Source organism: Vespula pensylvanica, chromosome 23, assembly GCF_014466175.1.
Source record: "Vespula pensylvanica isolate Volc-1 chromosome 23, ASM1446617v1, whole genome shotgun sequence".
NCBI lineage: Eukaryota > Metazoa > Arthropoda > Insecta > Hymenoptera > Vespidae > Vespula > Vespula pensylvanica.
The window spans coordinates 3,272,626-3,290,028 of NC_057707.1; the positions used below are offsets into that span (position 1 = coordinate 3,272,626).

The 17,403-nt window shown below is 32.7% G+C and overlaps 1 protein-coding gene and 1 long non-coding RNA gene across 9 annotated transcripts in view; one reads left to right on the top strand and one right to left on the bottom strand.

The window, feature by feature from the left end:
- LOC122636745 (connectin-like) overlaps window positions 1–17,403 on the top strand; it is a 222,322-nt gene that overhangs the window by 99,484 nt on the left and 105,435 nt on the right. For all 5 annotated transcript variants that reach the window (XM_043828304.1, XM_043828306.1, XM_043828305.1 and 2 more), the window contains one exon: window positions 7,522–7,599. The gene's annotated coding sequence lies outside the window, so the exon portion shown is untranslated. The remainder of the gene's footprint in view (window positions 1–7,521; window positions 7,600–17,403) is intronic.
- The window catches only part of LOC122636750, a 219,447-nt gene that overhangs the window by 77,356 nt on the left and 124,688 nt on the right, over window positions 1–17,403 (bottom strand). Inside the window, exon 1 of one of the 4 annotated variants that reach the window (XR_006329024.1) lies at window positions 6,252–6,314. The exons of the other annotated variants lie outside the window; for them this stretch is intronic. This is a non-coding gene — a long non-coding RNA (uncharacterized LOC122636750). Of the gene's footprint in view, window positions 1–6,251; window positions 6,315–17,403 lie in introns of those variants that run through there. 4 annotated transcript variants of the gene reach the window in all.

A 17,403-nucleotide genomic window follows, 5' to 3' on the forward strand; every position in this document is an offset into this window, starting at 1 on the left:
ATATCTACAATTTTTTTACATTTCCGCAGTATTTTAAAACTTGAACGAGGCAAGTGCACGTTTACGTTTTATCGAACTCGAAAGGTTTCGATTATTTTGTCGAAAACATTTGCTCTCTTTCTCTCTATCTCTCTCTCTCTCTCTCTCTCTCTCTCTCTCTCTCTCTCTCTCTCTCGCGTTGAAAAAGAAAAAACACGATAAAAAAGTACTCGATTATTCGAAAACTCATCAATCAAACGTTTCGATTAACCGCATACACCTATATTTTTAATAACGTTCTTGGAAATACAGTTTTCGATTAAAAAATGAAACTCGCTATATCTATAATCATTATTTTTAAATATATTTTTAACAATATTTTATTAACCAGTACATTCGTACGTGCGTACGTATTTTTATTTATTTATTTCTTTTTTAATTTTCCATCCTACAACTAATTCCGTTCGTATGAGATCATTCCAATTAATCGTTCGAAAAATTCGAGATGATAATTCTTTCGTCGGCGGCAACGAACGCATGACGCGTATTGTGTGCGTTTTAACAAAAAGAAAAAAAGAAAATGAAAAGGGCGAGAGAGAGAGAGCCAAAAAAGAATTGATTCCGCAAATAAGGGAATGATCTTTCAGCTATTCGTTCTATCTCGTTGGTGCGCGTTTTTGATCATTGAAGGTTAAACACACATGTCCGCGATAATTAACTTCAATGGCCGTCGGCGGAGACACTTTGTGAATCATTTTGTTGAAATAATACTAGCGTTGTTATTGGGCGAAATTGAAATTGGTTTTAATTAGGCTCTTTTTTGTTTTTAATTATTTATTTACTCTTTTTTGTTTTTTAACACGTGGCATTGTTTACATCTTTCGGAGATAATTCGTTCGTTTAAATAGACAATTCGATCGACGATTCGTGATTCGATATATCGAAAGCGCTGTTGTTTCCAAATCTGATGAAAAAGAAAAGAGATACGATAACGAAGAAAACGAAAAAAGAAAAAAGAGAAAAAAAGAAAAGAGAGTACATATTTAATTCTTTTTTAACTCCTCTCTCTCTCTCTCTCTCTCTCTCTCTCTCTCTCTCTCTCTCTCTCTGTCTCTCTGCCCGTTCCGTCTCTCTTACGTACGTATAGACACACGCAGACACACAAAGTAGAAAGAAAAAAGAAATAAAAAGACAGAGAACGACAGCTGTGCGATCGATTTATTCTCTTTCTTCTTTCTTTCTCTCTTTCTGCGGAAACGAGGTGCCTGTTAGATGGAACGTTTCACGATAGAAAGTGTTAAACACATACGTCTCTCTCTCTCTCTCTCTCTCTCTCTCTCTCTCTCTCTCTCTCTTTCTCTGCTCGGTCTCTCCTTCTCTCGTACTCTCTCTTACTCTTTCTCTATTTCTATTTCTATCTCTTTCCCATGCTCTTCTCGTATATCAAGCGGTGGCGTCAGAGGTTGAACTCTTATTGCCTTGAAACAGAACTGCACGTATGTAGGTAGTCGACGATGTAACGTGGAAAGTCGAGAAAGAATTTTTCGATAGACGGAAAGAGAGAAAGAGAATTTTTCGATAGACAAAAAGAGTGAGAGCGCATTGCGTGATAGAGAAAGAGAGAGATTGGTTAAATCACGTGACCTTTCTTACACAGTCAATCTCGAATGTATGAGCGGTGAATTTTATATGGAAATAAACTCCTACGGGTATTGTAAAGAAGAATAATCGTTACGAGTTTCGTCGAATTTGATTGCTGAACCATTTCTAATAATTTTATTTTTTTCTCTTTTCGCGCGCGCCTGCGCGTATTTGCTGCGGAATAAATATTGGAATTGATTGGATAAGCAATGTCGGAATCTTGCAATTTCATACGAATTTGATCGCTGAATAACTATTTCTAATATTTCTTTTCTCATTTTATTCGTTCGTTCGTTCGTTCATTCATTCAACTATTTTTTTATTTATTCGCTTAGGTTCCTTTGTAATCGCAAACTTTATATCAGATTGGTTGATTCGCGATGCGTAGGAATTTTTAGTATTAAAAGTATTATTTGGATATTATTTGTACTTGGAGGAATATATAATGCGCGCGCGTGTGTACGTGCGCGAAATCAAATCGTAAAATTATTCTACGTATTTCAGAAATGTGATTAAGCGGAACGAGTTAGTAGAATTCATCGTTTTCTACTTGAAATTTGTCCTAGTCGTAGGACTAATAAAAAGACAGAGACAGAGATAGAGAGATAGATAGATAGATAGATAGATAGATAGATAGATAGTGGGAGAGAGAGAGAGAGAGAGAGAGAGGGAGCTATATGGTATTCGTCGGTGGGTTAAAGTTATTCGGATGAAATAGTTCCGAAATTAATTCGCGAGATTACGTTCTCCGTACATTTTGAACACATAGAACAATTCCGCAGGAATTTTTTCTACGCCATTAGTATTCACGATTATTTCACTTTCCAACACCTCTGATTTATTAGAGTTTTTGATTTCTTAATTACTCGTAATTCAAAACTTCTTACGTTCTTACGCTACAATTCATTTCTATTGGGTATATATTGTTTCTTATATTATAAAAATTATACCATAAAGTTCTTTTTTCTGTTTTCCTTTTCTGTTTTCTTTTTTTTTTTCGACTTGAAATTTCTTTATTCAATTCGTTAACTTTCGATATACGAACGATTTAATTCCAACCATTGCTCGTTCAAATCGAATTACGATAACTAACGCCATAAAGATCAGTGACTCTTATAATTTCTATTATCAGTGTATTAATATATTAAAATATTAATTTTCAATAAATTCAATACTGCACGTTCGTTAACCAGTCTACTAAATAGAAATAAAATAAAGTAATATAAAGTAATAAAATATAAATAATAAAAAAATAATTAAAAAAAGGAATAATAAAAGGAAACAAGAAGCATCATAAATTTCATACCGAATTTTATGAATAACAAACTAAAAAGAATAAAGGGAAAGTTATTTCTCTCTCTCTCTTTTTTTTCGAGCAGTACTTCACGCAAAAATACGTTAGCAGGATTTGACGAATGTCGGCTACAAAACAAATTTCATTAAGACTCTCTCTCTCTCTCTCTCTCTCTTTCTGTCTCTACTCGAATAGACAGGCCAATGAATACGACGAGTTCGACGTTTATCGATAGTCCGATTAAAAAGACATCCGATTGGAAAATCTGAACTTACGAACGAGAGAGAAAAAGAGAGAGAGCTATTATAAATGAGTTTTCATTAATCTTCTGTCATCGATTGGAAACAGTTTTGCTACGTTACAGAATCTTGTAATTGTGAAATCACGAAAGTTTGAGAGTAACTTGAGCAAAATCAAGGTAGATATATATATATATATATATATATATATATATATATATATATAGAGAGAGAGAGAGAGAGAGAGAGAGAAAGAATGGGGTTAAAGCATTTAATTTTATCTTCTACTTCCACTATTCTTCTCTCTCTCTCTCTCTCTCTCTCTCTCTCTCTCTCTCCGGATCTCTTTATCTCTTTGTCCCCTTGTCCTTTTCTATGGTGAAAATGAAATTATGGGTATGTACTTAATTCGTGAAACCGGCGACGAAATTAAACGCGTAAGTACCGTTCATAATTGCGGAATACGTAGGTGGTATATTTGTCAGCTATAATAAGGTCATATCGGGATGCAAGGGACGAGGGTGGTAGAAAGAGACGCGCGCGCCCGAGATTCCAATCTTATCTCTTTCTCTCTTTCTCTTTATGTCTCTATTTCTAAGTTCACTAGTCTGGTATAATAAGACAAAATTCTCTCGTTTTCTATCTCTCTTATTATAATTTATGAAAATCCAGGATTATTTAAATCGAGTGAAAATTTTATGACGCGATCGTTAAATATTGTTCTAAATTAATTGATTAAATACCAAAATAATATCTCTCACTCTGTCCCTTTGTTTTTCCATCTAATACTCTGACCGTATCTAGAAAACTTTGCTAATCGATATTAATAAGAATAAATTATCTCCGTTACTCTGAATTACTAGAATACTTGAGATCATTTAAATGGAGATTGCTTATGGCTCATTAAGTGCTATTTAACACTGATAAATTAAATAGCGAAATAATATCTCCCTTCTCCGTCTCTAACTCTAATTCATTTTAATAAGAAGAAATTATCTCTATCTTTCCATTAATCTGTTACTAGTTTTTCTACTAATCAAAATTTACAATCAAACAATTTCTCTCTTTAACGTTATGTCGAAAAAAATAAAAGGAAGGAGTGAAGAAAGAAAAGAAAAAAAGAATGAAAGGAAAAGCTGAATCGAGATCGATCTCTCGTTGATCCTCTCAATGCTCGTCTTAACTCGATCATCCGAAAATAGAAAGGGGGTTGGCGGGGAGTGAGGATGGGTATGAAAGAGAAACGAATTTGAATAGAAAGGAAAAAGGTATAGCTCGAAATGCCTTCTTATCTGTAAGCTTATGCAAATGGCGGAGCAGTTTGCCACGCTGGATTTGCATAGATCCGAACCCTAGAAGTGATCTATACGCGATCATGCCTTGGTATAATCGTTTCGAGGAGGAGAAGAAAAGAAAAGGGAGAGACTAAGAAAAGTTACGCGACATACATATGTATATATATTTCTTTTCCTTTTTTTATTTATCGTCTACCAATAAAGATTTGAACAAAATATTTAATTTATATCAATTTACATTAATTTATATCTGCGAATGAAAAATGAAAGGAAAGATCGTTATTGCTAAAGTTAAATAATTTTCTTTCCCCTTTTATTGTTCGAGTGATATATGCAAAAAAAAAGAAAAAAGTAAAAATGAAAGAAAATGAAAGTTGCGAAGATATGATAAGATGACAACACGAAAATACAAAGTTTTAATAACGAAGCGGTACATGAGAGATAAGAAGCTTATCTTAGATACCGAGTAAATGTCATTCTACGAAAGATTTTAAGAAGATCGTAATTTCGAAAGACGTTGAGCTCGACGCGAACGTTGATCCCGAACATGGATGTACCCTGTCACCAATATTACGTGATATCTTTTAACTCTGATGACATCATCCACGTCGGTAGAGTAGAGTATATTACCGACGTCATCAAATACATTCCACAAGATTAATTAAAATTATTGTTATTATTACGATTATTACGATTATTATTATCGTTGAAATTTTTTATTTCAAGATATTGTTAATATCATCGAAGATAATAAAAGAAAATCAATTTTTATCGTTCGTTCGTTGATTTATCTACGTATGAAGAAAAGAAATATTTATTGATTTTTATTGCATATTACGTAATGTTTTATTAAACGTGCTGGAAATTAAAAAATAATGATAATAAATGTATATAATGGTGAATCTGAGAATGTTACGAAACGAGTCGTGAATAAATTTATTGCGAATCGAATAATAATTTTATAACGTTAATAAAAAAATGTATTGCTAATCGGATAATAGTAATAACAATAATAATAATAATAATAATAATAATAATATTTATTTCAGTTGCATTATTTAATATTAGATTACAAATTTATTCGGTGTATTTAATATCGATAAAATTATTATCAACGATATAATATTAAAATATTATCAATATACAATACTTTCCTCTCCTCTTCTTGTAAATTTTTCTTTTCTTTTAAATTTCCAGTAGATGAAAGAGGGAAAGGAAATATGAAAGATGGAAAAACGATTTCGATTGAAACGACTCGAGTGATAGTCGACATAAGCCATTACACACCGAGGAGACTCAATTATGATTTATATCCTCGTGAAGATCGCGTTTGGTCGAGTTATGCGAACTGCATGATCGGAGTTCCAAAGACGGGTCCCTTCTTCTTAGACGTTAGTTAATCTTCTCTTCGATGGTTACTAACCGAAGAAACTACTTGAATCTTCGATCTTATGGACGGTATTTCTCTCTCTCTCTCTCTCTCTCTCTCTCTCTCTCTTACCCTTACTCTGGATCATCGATCGTGATCTTACAAGGAGAAAACTTCATTCTCTCTTTCTCTCTCTCTTCGTCTCCTTCTCTCTTTTTTCTATCGCTTTCTATCTCTCTCTTTCTCGCTCTATTTCGCTCTCTCTCTCTCTCTCTCTCTCTCTCTCTCTCTCTCTCTCTCTCTCTCTCTCTCTCTCTCTCTCTCTATCCATTTAGTTATCTATCTATCTATCCTTTTCTTTCTTTCTCTGAGAAGTTTCCGTACCATAAAACGAAAGTTTCAAATGCGTCGATACTTCTAAGAAAGTTACTTACGATTCTAACAAGTTACCATAATTTTACCGAGTTTAACCCTTCTTCTTCTTCTTCTCCTTCTTCTTCATCTTTTCTTCTTTCTTTTTTTTTTTTTTTTTTTTGTTTTTTTCTGGAAGTAAAGTAGGAAATATTTTATCTTAGATTTATAAGATCGTTAAATCCATTGAATTAACGTACGATCATGCAGTCGATAATCCCCTGATTTATTATAAAATTGTTACTTTTAATGATTATTATAAGCTTCATATTTGATTCAAGAAATCGTACTCATTTTATTTAGCATAAATCTTTTATTTAGCATAATAATTTACAATACGAGGAATAATACGAAGGTTTTCTTTGGAATTAAATTTATTTAATCAAACATTTCTTTTTTTCTTCTTAAGCAAAATTTTCTCGTTTATATATTCTACATTTAAATTAAAAATTCTATAGTAATTTTCATATATGATAGTAATACAGTAACATGTTGCACACACACACACGCGCACGTTATCGTATGATTCGCGTATGCGTCTCATCGTTCTCGTATATTTCATATTATCAAATACAGAGTGGAGCCAGAAAAGTATATATGAAGCCTTATCGTACGTCATGAATTATGTAAAAACTAATTAATAATTGCAAGAAGGTGTCAAGTACTGAGATATTTAAACGAGAACTCGATGAGAGTTGATTCACTGATCAACCGATTTACGATTCTACTGTTTCTTAATAAACAAGCGGACTCCATTCGTTATTATTTATCATATATGCATACGTATATGCATATGTATCGTATATAATTCTTAATTAACACCTTTCATGTCCAACGTATGATAAAACGTATATATAATTATTACACATATAGAATAATTTACAATTTAAAAATTGTTTAACAATCGACTAGCTCCTTCTCTGCGTACAAACTCGTACGTTCGAGATCAATTTCATATATCGATATCATTTATCGATATAACTTGAGAATATCAAAAATATGGAGAATCGTATCATCGAGAAATAAAAAAAAAAATGATAACGTTCGTTCCGGTGTATCCATTTTTCATAATTGTTTGTAAACGACCAATAAAAAAAAAAAAGAGTAAAAGAAAAAAGAAAGAAATCGATTTAATTGAAACTATGTTGTCAGTGAATACGTAGGTATATGTATCGACTCTACGATCGATCGATGGGATATCGTACGATTTTTTCTATTCTTTTTTATATATGTCTTTCTTGTTTATTCCGTGCATGTGTGCGATATATATGTATACTTTTTTTTAACTTGCAGATTGCAACGTGCATACGTTTAATCAACGTGATTGGATACAACGTTCGGTGGATAACACGAGTGTAAACATTGATAAAGGTAATCGAGATATTGTTGTTTTTATGTTATCGTTCAATGGTTATATCTGATATTAAAAAGAAGATAAAAAATTAGGATAAAAAATATAAGTAAAAAGAAATACATAAATAAGGAAATAAGCAAAGGGCGTAGTACCTTGGGATTTTTGCAGCTATAGTTGCAAGAACAAACAATATATACATATGTATGTATGTATGTATGTATGTATGTATGTATGTATGTATGTATGTATGTATGTATGTATGTATGTATGTATATATATATTGTTTTTGAATGGGGGAGGAAATGTGCTCTTACGACAATAAAAAAAAAAAAGAATAAGGAAAATAAAGAAATAATGAAACTACAAATATATAAATATAGGAATTTCGATCGTTTCTATTCAAACTATTCGTGCTAATCTTTAAAAGCATCCGTCGAAATGAGAACCCTCGGTATTACGTATTTCCGGTCGAGATGGATAATCTCTCTCGTGAAATCCGAGCTATGAACGATTTTCATGCATGTGTTAGACGTCGAATGTGCGATCATACCGACGTACACACACGCAAATATACACAAGAGACGCTCGTAACGTATTTTAGAGTGTCATGTACACACAATCCATGTACGCACGCACACATACGCGTATATCAACAAGAATAGAATATTCGTGCATCTTCGATGGAACGATTATGTTCCTATTGCCGAACGCAGATATAATTAACTATGGTAAATCACTATCGATCGATCACGTCGATATCCATCGTGGTTTATGTTAATTTCCGTTAAACACGTCATTTTCATTCGTAGCTTCCCCATACGTTAACCATAAATTTCTCATATATGATCTAGAGATACACCATAGCGCGTATAGTTTGTTGTTTCTTCGTTTTCTCTTTTCTTGTTTTATTTCATCTTTTTTATCAATACTTTTTATTATAAAGAAGTTTATAATTTTTAAGATATCACAAGATAACACACTAATGTGCGTTATACATGTATATGAATGTAGTAAATACGGAACGTAAATGATTAATTATATATCTTAATATATATATATATATATATATATATATATATATATATATATGTGTGTATTGAAATAAACAATTCAAATTTACAAAATGAAACCTTTATCAAAAATCAATCAAAGTATTATACGAAACGGTCGTGTAAAGATTTTATTTCTACTTGTATTTTCGTAACTAGTTTAAAAGAGAAACTGTAATAATAATGATAATAATAATAATAATAATAATAATAATAATCGGAACAAATCAATTTCAAGTATCTATTACTCTATCGATAACGATCTTGCTGGATTACGTTGAATACGTACATTCAAATTAATGACGAGGTCCGAGAGCTTTTCTATTCGTTGATCAATTCGCTAGCGAACGAACGAGCGAACGAACGAACGAACGAACGAACGAACGAGTAGAGGACGAAAGGAAAAAACGTAAAAACCTAAAGCAGAGAATATTAATGGGCGATGCTGCAAATAGCTAGGAGGGCTCGATTCCCTCGTTACGATCTCATATGCGACACTAATGATCTCCTTCGAACGTTCGCTATATTATAGTCTGAACACATTACGCGTGTACGCGTGCATCTATGAGTGTATTAATATACCTTCCAAATATTCCATTATATTTTTATATCATAGTAAATTATTTTGCGAAACTAATCGTAGTAAATAATATAAAATATTAATAAATATAACGGTCGTGTTAGATAACGTGTGAAACGTTTGTACGATCGAAGTGTACTTACTAATATTTAGAAATTGTTTATTGAATTATTATTGGTACCTTAATTTTACACAATTATAATTTCTGAATTTTATTGATAGTTTCACGCGAGCAGGTGTTTGCACGCGTGCGCGCGAAATTGTATGACGTTTAAGTACGCATCTTTGAAATATTCTATCATGTCATTAAAACGTAAATTAATATTGAATAATCGTTAAGCGGTAAATAATATAAATTGACAGTAAATCTAAAATCTTTAATATCGCGTGAAATAATTCAGTGATCGTGATATACGTCCTAATATACGAATTGTTTGGCTTCGAATGATTATTAGATTTGTAATGTATTAAATTATCTATCTTCGAGTTATTATTATTATTATTATTATTATTATTATATATTTAGTTTTCAAACATAAATTCAAATGTATTAATTGCAGCAAAAAGGAAAAGAAAAAATTAAGAAACAACTCGTAAAAATCATTTATTGAAAACAAAATAAATTGACGAAGAAGAAAAAAAGAACAAAAAAAATCGATCCAATATATTATTACCCATAAAGACTAATTGACTTAATTTTTTAATTAAAATGAAAATAACTTTCAAAGAGATCAAAGGGTATCTCGACGTTTCAATTTTTTCTATGGACGATAGGTTGATCTATACAAATTCTTTAAGGAACGTTCACAGTGTACGTAAAAGTACGCGTAGGAGACTCTCGGTAGACGAGTAAAAAAAAAAGATCAAAGAAAGAAAAAGAAAAGAAAAAAAAACGAAAACAGAAATTGAATATAAAAGAGAGTGAGAGTGAGAGAGAGAGAGAGAGAGAGAGAGAGAGAGAGAGAGAGAGAGAGAAAATATACGAATCACGTTTGAAGTTCGGTTGTTTTGCAAAAATCCTAGTAGCAGGAGATATCTTTCTCTCTCTCTCTCTCTCTCTCTCTCCATACGATGAACAAACGAATGAACGATTGAATGAACGAGTGAACGAATGAACGAGCGAATGAACGAACGAACGAACGGACGAACGAACGAAGATCGGATTACTATCATCTTTGAAGGGACAAGGAGTACGATCGGATTACGAGTCTTTTAAAACCAGATACGTCTTTATAGTGCAAAGTATCGTTTCGAATTTGATGGATCGTGATACCTTTTTTTTAAACGAGCTTGCTTTTACTTGTTTTTCGTTTTTCTCTTTTTCCTTTTTTTTCGATTCGTTTCTTTTTGTCCTTTTCTTGTTCGATCGTTGATTTTCTTTCTTCCTTTCTTTCCTGGTTTATTGTTTATTTTAATTTATTAATTCAATTTTCTTTTCTATGAAGTTTTAGAATTTCTACAATTTGTAAATATGTATCAACTTGTTTAAATATATTTTCTTACGATTCGTATTGAACTCCGATCGAAATTGAGATGTTTGCCTACTGACTCATTTTTCTTTTTGACTGTATCACACAAAAATCGTATTTCGAATTGCTCCATGGAAATATCCGCCGTTAAACTTATACTTAATACTTTTGAACGTCGAAAATAAAATAATGCTTAAATAAATCGCGAAATTATAAATAATACGGCGAGTGAAAAGTGAAAAGAATATATATCAAATTGGAATCATAGCCAATTTATGTGCGACCGATTTTTCGCGAACGTTTATATTTTATAGAAATCTTCTTAAGAGATTGATCCAGATGAAAGAGGATCCACGTTAACTATATTTCACGATTGTTCCGAAGGAATTCAGTCGTAGAAAAATGAAGGCAGGAGGGGAAGGAGGAGAAGGAGGAGGTTGAAGTTCGTTTCCCATCGGATCTGGAAAATGAGTAAGAAAGAAATAGAGAAAGGAGGACAGAGAGAGAGAGAGAGAAAGAGAGAGACAAGCTTCTGAAGTTCTGAAACTTCTCTACGGCAACTTTTCGCGATTTAATTACGGAAGACGACGGAAGACGTAGTGGTGGGGATCGAAGAGAGTTGTAGAGTGGGGAGAGGCCACTGGGGTAGGTTGTCGAGAGGGTTAGAGGTAAAAAAAAAAATAAAGAAAAAAATAGAAGCAAAAATAGAGAGGAGAGAGAGAGAGAGAGAGAGTAGGGAAAATGTTGCTTATTCAGCAGTCGATACCGGTAATACGAATTCCGTTTGATTTACAAGTCAACGTGGAATTCAATTGTATCGATAGTTGCATCGAACTAATTAAGGATTCGCATATCGATAGATAAATCTGACTGATGCTTTTTAACGAGAGAAGAAGAGGGTTGTAGAAGATTAGAGATAGATAAATAGATAGAGAAATAGAAGAGAGAGAAAGGGAGAGATTTTTTTCGAAGCAACTTAATCGACTTTTTTTTTCGAGAAATTTGACCTATTGAGATCACGTATGCTTTAAAGTATTAAGAATCGAGAGATAATTTCATATAGAATAGTTGAAAAAAAATGTTATAATCGATCGTTCTCGTATTCGATTATGATTACTTTTTTCTTTCTTTTTTTTTTTTTTTTTTTTTTTTTTAATACTTTTTTTTATTCTTGTCAAAACATTTTAAATTATATTACAAAGTTAAACGAAAGAAAAAAAATACTATCATAGAGAGATAGATAGGGAGAGAGAGGGAGCGACCTAAAATCATATTAAAATCAATTAATCCCATGACAGCGGAATCCACGTGATAAAATCCTATAGTTCAATTCGTTGGAAGAATTTACCGAATATATTTTTTTTCTCTTTCCAAAATAAAAAAAAAAAAAATACAATCATAGCGATGAAGAGAGAGAGAGAGAGAGGGAAAGAGCGACCTAAAATTGTATTAAAATCTATTAGTTCCATGATCGCGAAGATAAATCTGGATTTGTTTCATCGAAAGTGGAAAAAACATTCGGAAATATTCGACAAAATGAATGGATCGAAGATCCATCTATATATATATATATATATATAGATTAGTGAGATTATAGATTAGCGAGAAGCATAGAAAATAGTAGAAATTGGACAAGTAGTCGGTCGATCCAGAATTTTAGACGAAAGCTCGAAGCAACCTCCTCACGGATATAAATTCTAAAGCCAAAGTTGGATCATTAAGGCCAACTTCCTTCTCTCTCTCTTAATCTCTCTCTTTCTCTCTCTCTCTCTCTCTCTTTCTGGTTGGTATCTCCACCGTAAGTTTATTACGAAAGGATGCTAGAATCTATTATGAAACTGGATGTGCTTTCTAACCGAAGCTAAATAGATTCAACGAAAAAGTTATAATGAGCTGATCATGCGAAAAGAATGAAGCTCGGATATTTGCGTTAGGGAAAAATTAATCGCCTATGGGTAGAGATAGTTGAACAGAATTTCGAACGATCTGTTACTGTTAATTTAACACGATGGAGCGCTTTTTAATCAATTAAATCACCGACCGTAGAAGCAATCGTTAAAACTATTCGCTGGATCGCTTGCGCGAGCATAAACCTAAAGTTTCGAAGTTACTTTTCTATTGTCACGCGTCCAAAAATTATACGTCTAGGGAATTTTTCTTTTCTCTCTCTCTCTCTCTTTCTCTCTCTTCTTCTTTTCCGTTTCTTCTATTTTTTTTATCTATTCAAAGAAATTATAACCAAAGCACGTAAATATATATATATATATATATATATATATATATATATATATAATGTTTATATGCGTGTATATTCATACATTCATATTCGTTGGGAGAAAATTGGACGTAATTCTTTAATGCCATCTTCGTGCTTCATCGACGAATAAAAAAGAAATAAAACGAGATGAAACGAAATCGTCGTTACTGCCGCAGATTGCTGAGAATTCAGATTATTGTGTAATTTTCGGTCCTATCTCTTATTCCTTCTCTCTCTCTCTCTCTTTCTCTCTCTCTCTCTCTCTTTCTCTGTCTCTCTCTCCTTCTCTTTATTTCTCTCTCTTACTCTTTCTCGTCGCGAGAAACGTGTTGCGTCCACGTGCTCGGAATTAATCTCCATTTTTCTTCTCAGTCGTTTCTCTTCGGGTAGGTAAGTACTGTGTTCTGGCCGGGATGAAAGAGAAAAGAAAGGAGTGACAAGAGGGAGTCACGGGAGTGACTGCGTTGGAAAATGGGAAGAAAGGATAGGGACGACGGAGAGGGTAGTGGTGACGTTGGGATGGGGGTAAGAGGTACGAGTAAGGAGGGTAGAGTACGACGCGGACGACGATAATTTTACCGCAAAAGCGAAAAACGAACTTCGTAAAACGAAATAAATAACCGTGTTGAGTATGTTTGTGTGTGTGTGTGAAAGGTAGAACGACGTAAGAATCAGAAGAGCAATAAAATGGCGCCCACACGCAACTTCTCTCGAAACGTCGTGACCCCTATAATTTTCTTTTCTATTTTTAAAAACGAATAATACTAAAGCGCGTTAGTTGGATAAAAATTGGTTTGAATTGGAGAATACGTTCGATTCATTATTTGAATTTCACTCACATGATATATCGTTATACCGATCGATCGAATTTAATTTCGATATTTTTTTTTTTTAACTTACGATTTTATTGAAGATGAAAATTGTAAAAAAGAAGAAATTGAAACGTGAAAATTATGTATTATTAATAATCGATCGAACGTATCTCGAATGTAAAAAATATAAGAAAAATAATATTGTAATTTTTAGTTAAAAAAAAAAAATTAATAAAAAAAAAACGTTCAGTTTTTCGTCTCGTACGAAGGTAAATTATTATTATATGTATTGTATTAAACGAATCGATCGAATTAATTTCGTCGTATTTTCCCTGTGATTTTATTGAAAATGTTAAAATTGAAAAAAAAAGAAAGAAAAAGTAATGATAATTTTTAATGGAAAATACTCAATTTGTTTTTATTCCGTAGCGAATAAAAATTTGCGTACGTATTATTAAACAAACCGAGTTCGAATTGACTTCGGCATATCCTTCGTACGTATGATTTTATTGAAAATGATAATGTAAAAGAAAAAAAGAAGAGAGAAAAAATTTGTTCAGAGAGAAACGATATATGGGGATAAAAACGAATGTAAAATTGTTCGTTTGTTTATATAGATGAAATTCGATGTCAAAGGTCAGGAAACAAATATTTTCTTGCCGTTATCTCGCATGCATACGAACTCGTAGAAAAGTAGCATACCGCCAGTAGTGTACCACTCATGGGAGAAAAGTTGTAAAAAGGGAAACGCTTGAAAACATCTTACGATCTCGTAGGTAGAAAGATCCTGAGAGAGAGAGAGAGAGAGAGAGAGAGAGAGAGAGAGGGAGGGAGAAAGAGAGAAAGAAATAAATAGGAGAGTTAAAGAAGATAAATAAGTAGAGAGATCCTTGATACTTTTTTTTTGTTTTTTACGAGTCCCGAGCAAGCATATCTTAGTTTTGCTTTCAAAAAAATCTGACTCGTATTATTTCCTTGGACAAGAGAAGTCTGAAAAAAATATAAAAAAAGAAAAGAGATAGTAGGAACGAAATAGACGATTTAATTTTGTTTCGATTACTTTAAGAATGAATGATATCATTGATAGTAACGGTGACAGTGATAATTATTTTGATGATAATGATAATAATGATTAAAACGATACTATCGATTTTAGAAAGAAATGTTTCGAACAAAAGTTACTGCGTTTCAAGAGGGAAACGTATCGAAGTTATTTCGTACAGGGCGGTGTTTTCGAGATAAGAAAGCCATAAGGATTTTTCTTTCAAATGGAAATAGATGTTTTAAGCTCAACGAATGTAGTAGATAATATCGATAAGAATCCAACGAGTAAGTACCAACCTAGTGTACCCTTTCGTTCGATATTACATCGAGTTACGACGCGGTTGAAATTCAACGGACCGTGTAATCGCAAATAATGTCCTTTATTACCGCCGAAGGCCGTCGAGCGTTTTACAAAAATGATTACAATCTCGAAAACGGAATAAAAAATAAATCAATAAATAAATATATGAAACAAGAAAGGATAATGATAAAAAATAAAGAAGAAGAAGAAAAGATCGATCGATACATCGATCATCGCTAATTACACGGTTCGTCAAACGTTCCAAATTGTTTCGTAAGTCGTCTAAAATGTCGATCGAAAAAATACAACCGTAGTTTACTCGTTTAATTCGTACGCATCGACAATATTTACAACTGTTTTCTTTTTTTTTAAGCTTACGATATCGATCATCGTTGCGTACAAAAAAAGGTAATTTTTTAGTTACTTTCTTATCGCGAACGACAACGTTTCTGAAATGTTTACGATAAGCGTCACATTTCAAGCAGATATTTGATCGTATTTCGACAAGACACCCGGTATAGTAAAACGAAATATACATATATACATACATATATATATACACACACATATTGATATTGATATTGATATTGATATAAACGGAAACGAATATTTTCTGGATTCGAGTTAAATCCAAATCGATTCACGATGGAAAATTCTCTCTCTCTCTCTCTCTCTCTCTCTCTCTCTCTCTCTCTCTCTCTCTCTTTTTCTGGTGCGCGCGCGCGAGCGTTGAACATTAGCCTTATCGTTTCGATACCTTTCTAGAAACTCTCTTTGTCCTCGAAGCTTTTGGACTCGCAGCTTTCCACGGGGATAATAGGAATTGTTGGAATTCTCGACTTCCGGGAAATAATTAGAACGGAAGAGATGAGACTACGTGAAGGAGGAGAGAGAGAGAGAGAGAGAGAGAGAGAAAGGTAGATAACCCTCTTTCCTTTTTCTCTCGAAGACTTGTATTTAGGATTTCTTTAAAGGCGTCATACAACTAAATTCTACTCTAAGAATTCGTCCTTAATTCTGATTAGAAAGAATTTTTTTCCCTTCTTTTTTTCTTTTTCTTTTTTAATTTTTTGGATTTCATCCCTTTCTCTTAATTTTATTTTTCTTTTTATTTCTTATTCTACGGTAGTATACACCGTTATTGTAAAAGTATATGAAAACTTTTCGATAAAATATTATCTATGCAGTGTTATTTGTTTAGACATAATACGTATCTCAACATTATGAATGTAATAATACATATTAATGATCGCGTGTACACGTACGATATTAAAAATTGATTTCTCTCGAAACGTCGTGCTCGAAACAATACTTCATAATTATTCATAACTCTTTCTTTTCTTTTTTTTCTTCATGCGCATCATGATAATAAAGAATCGAACCTGTCGAAGATATCCGCCGATCCGTTTGTTAATAATTATAAATTATTTCTAAATTCTGAAGGGGGTGGGTGCGCTCGTGCGCCCATATATATATATATATATATATATATATATATATATAATATCAACGATCACGCGCGCACGTATATATGTATACATATATAAATAATGTGTACGCGTGTGCGTATAATGAAAAAATTGATTTCACGAATTCGAAACGATACCTCTTCCCAGCCTCGATATTCAAATGAATCGTTTCCTTTCAACGAGCCGTCCCCCTTTTTTCGCTTTTTCGCTCGCTTATTTTCACTGCGTTTGATTCATAGCACCGGAAAAAGTCCAGATGGATACGAGATACGCGAGTCGACGTACGCTTGCTGGAAAATATCGGCGAACAAAAGCGTTTGAACCAACACATGTATCACCATAGAAAACATACATATACATATGTATGTATATGTCTCTATCCACGTTACCACCCACTATTAACTTATTTTTAGAACACTCGCGATCTCTCTCTCTCTCTCTCTCTCTCTCTCTCTCTCTCTCTCTCTCTCTCTCTCTCTATCTTTTTCTTCGAGTATAACTTTTTCCTTTTTCCCTATTTTTCCTTTTCATTTTTATTTTCATTATCATTTTCTCTTCTCTCTCTCTTTATCTCCATTTTTTTTCTTCGAGCGTACCTTTCTTCTTTTTCTCCCTTTTTCTTTTTCATTCTTATTTTCAGTATCCGTATATCTTTTTCTTTTTCTTTCTTTCCTATCTCTTTCGTTCTCATTCTCCCTCTCTCTCTCTCTCTCTCTCCCCTTCTCTTACCTATTCGCTTACCCATCCATCTATCCATCCATCTATTCATACTCGTCTCCCTCTCTTTCTCTCTCTTTCCTATTCATTTGCTAATTCGCTTACTCGCACTTTTCCTCTTTC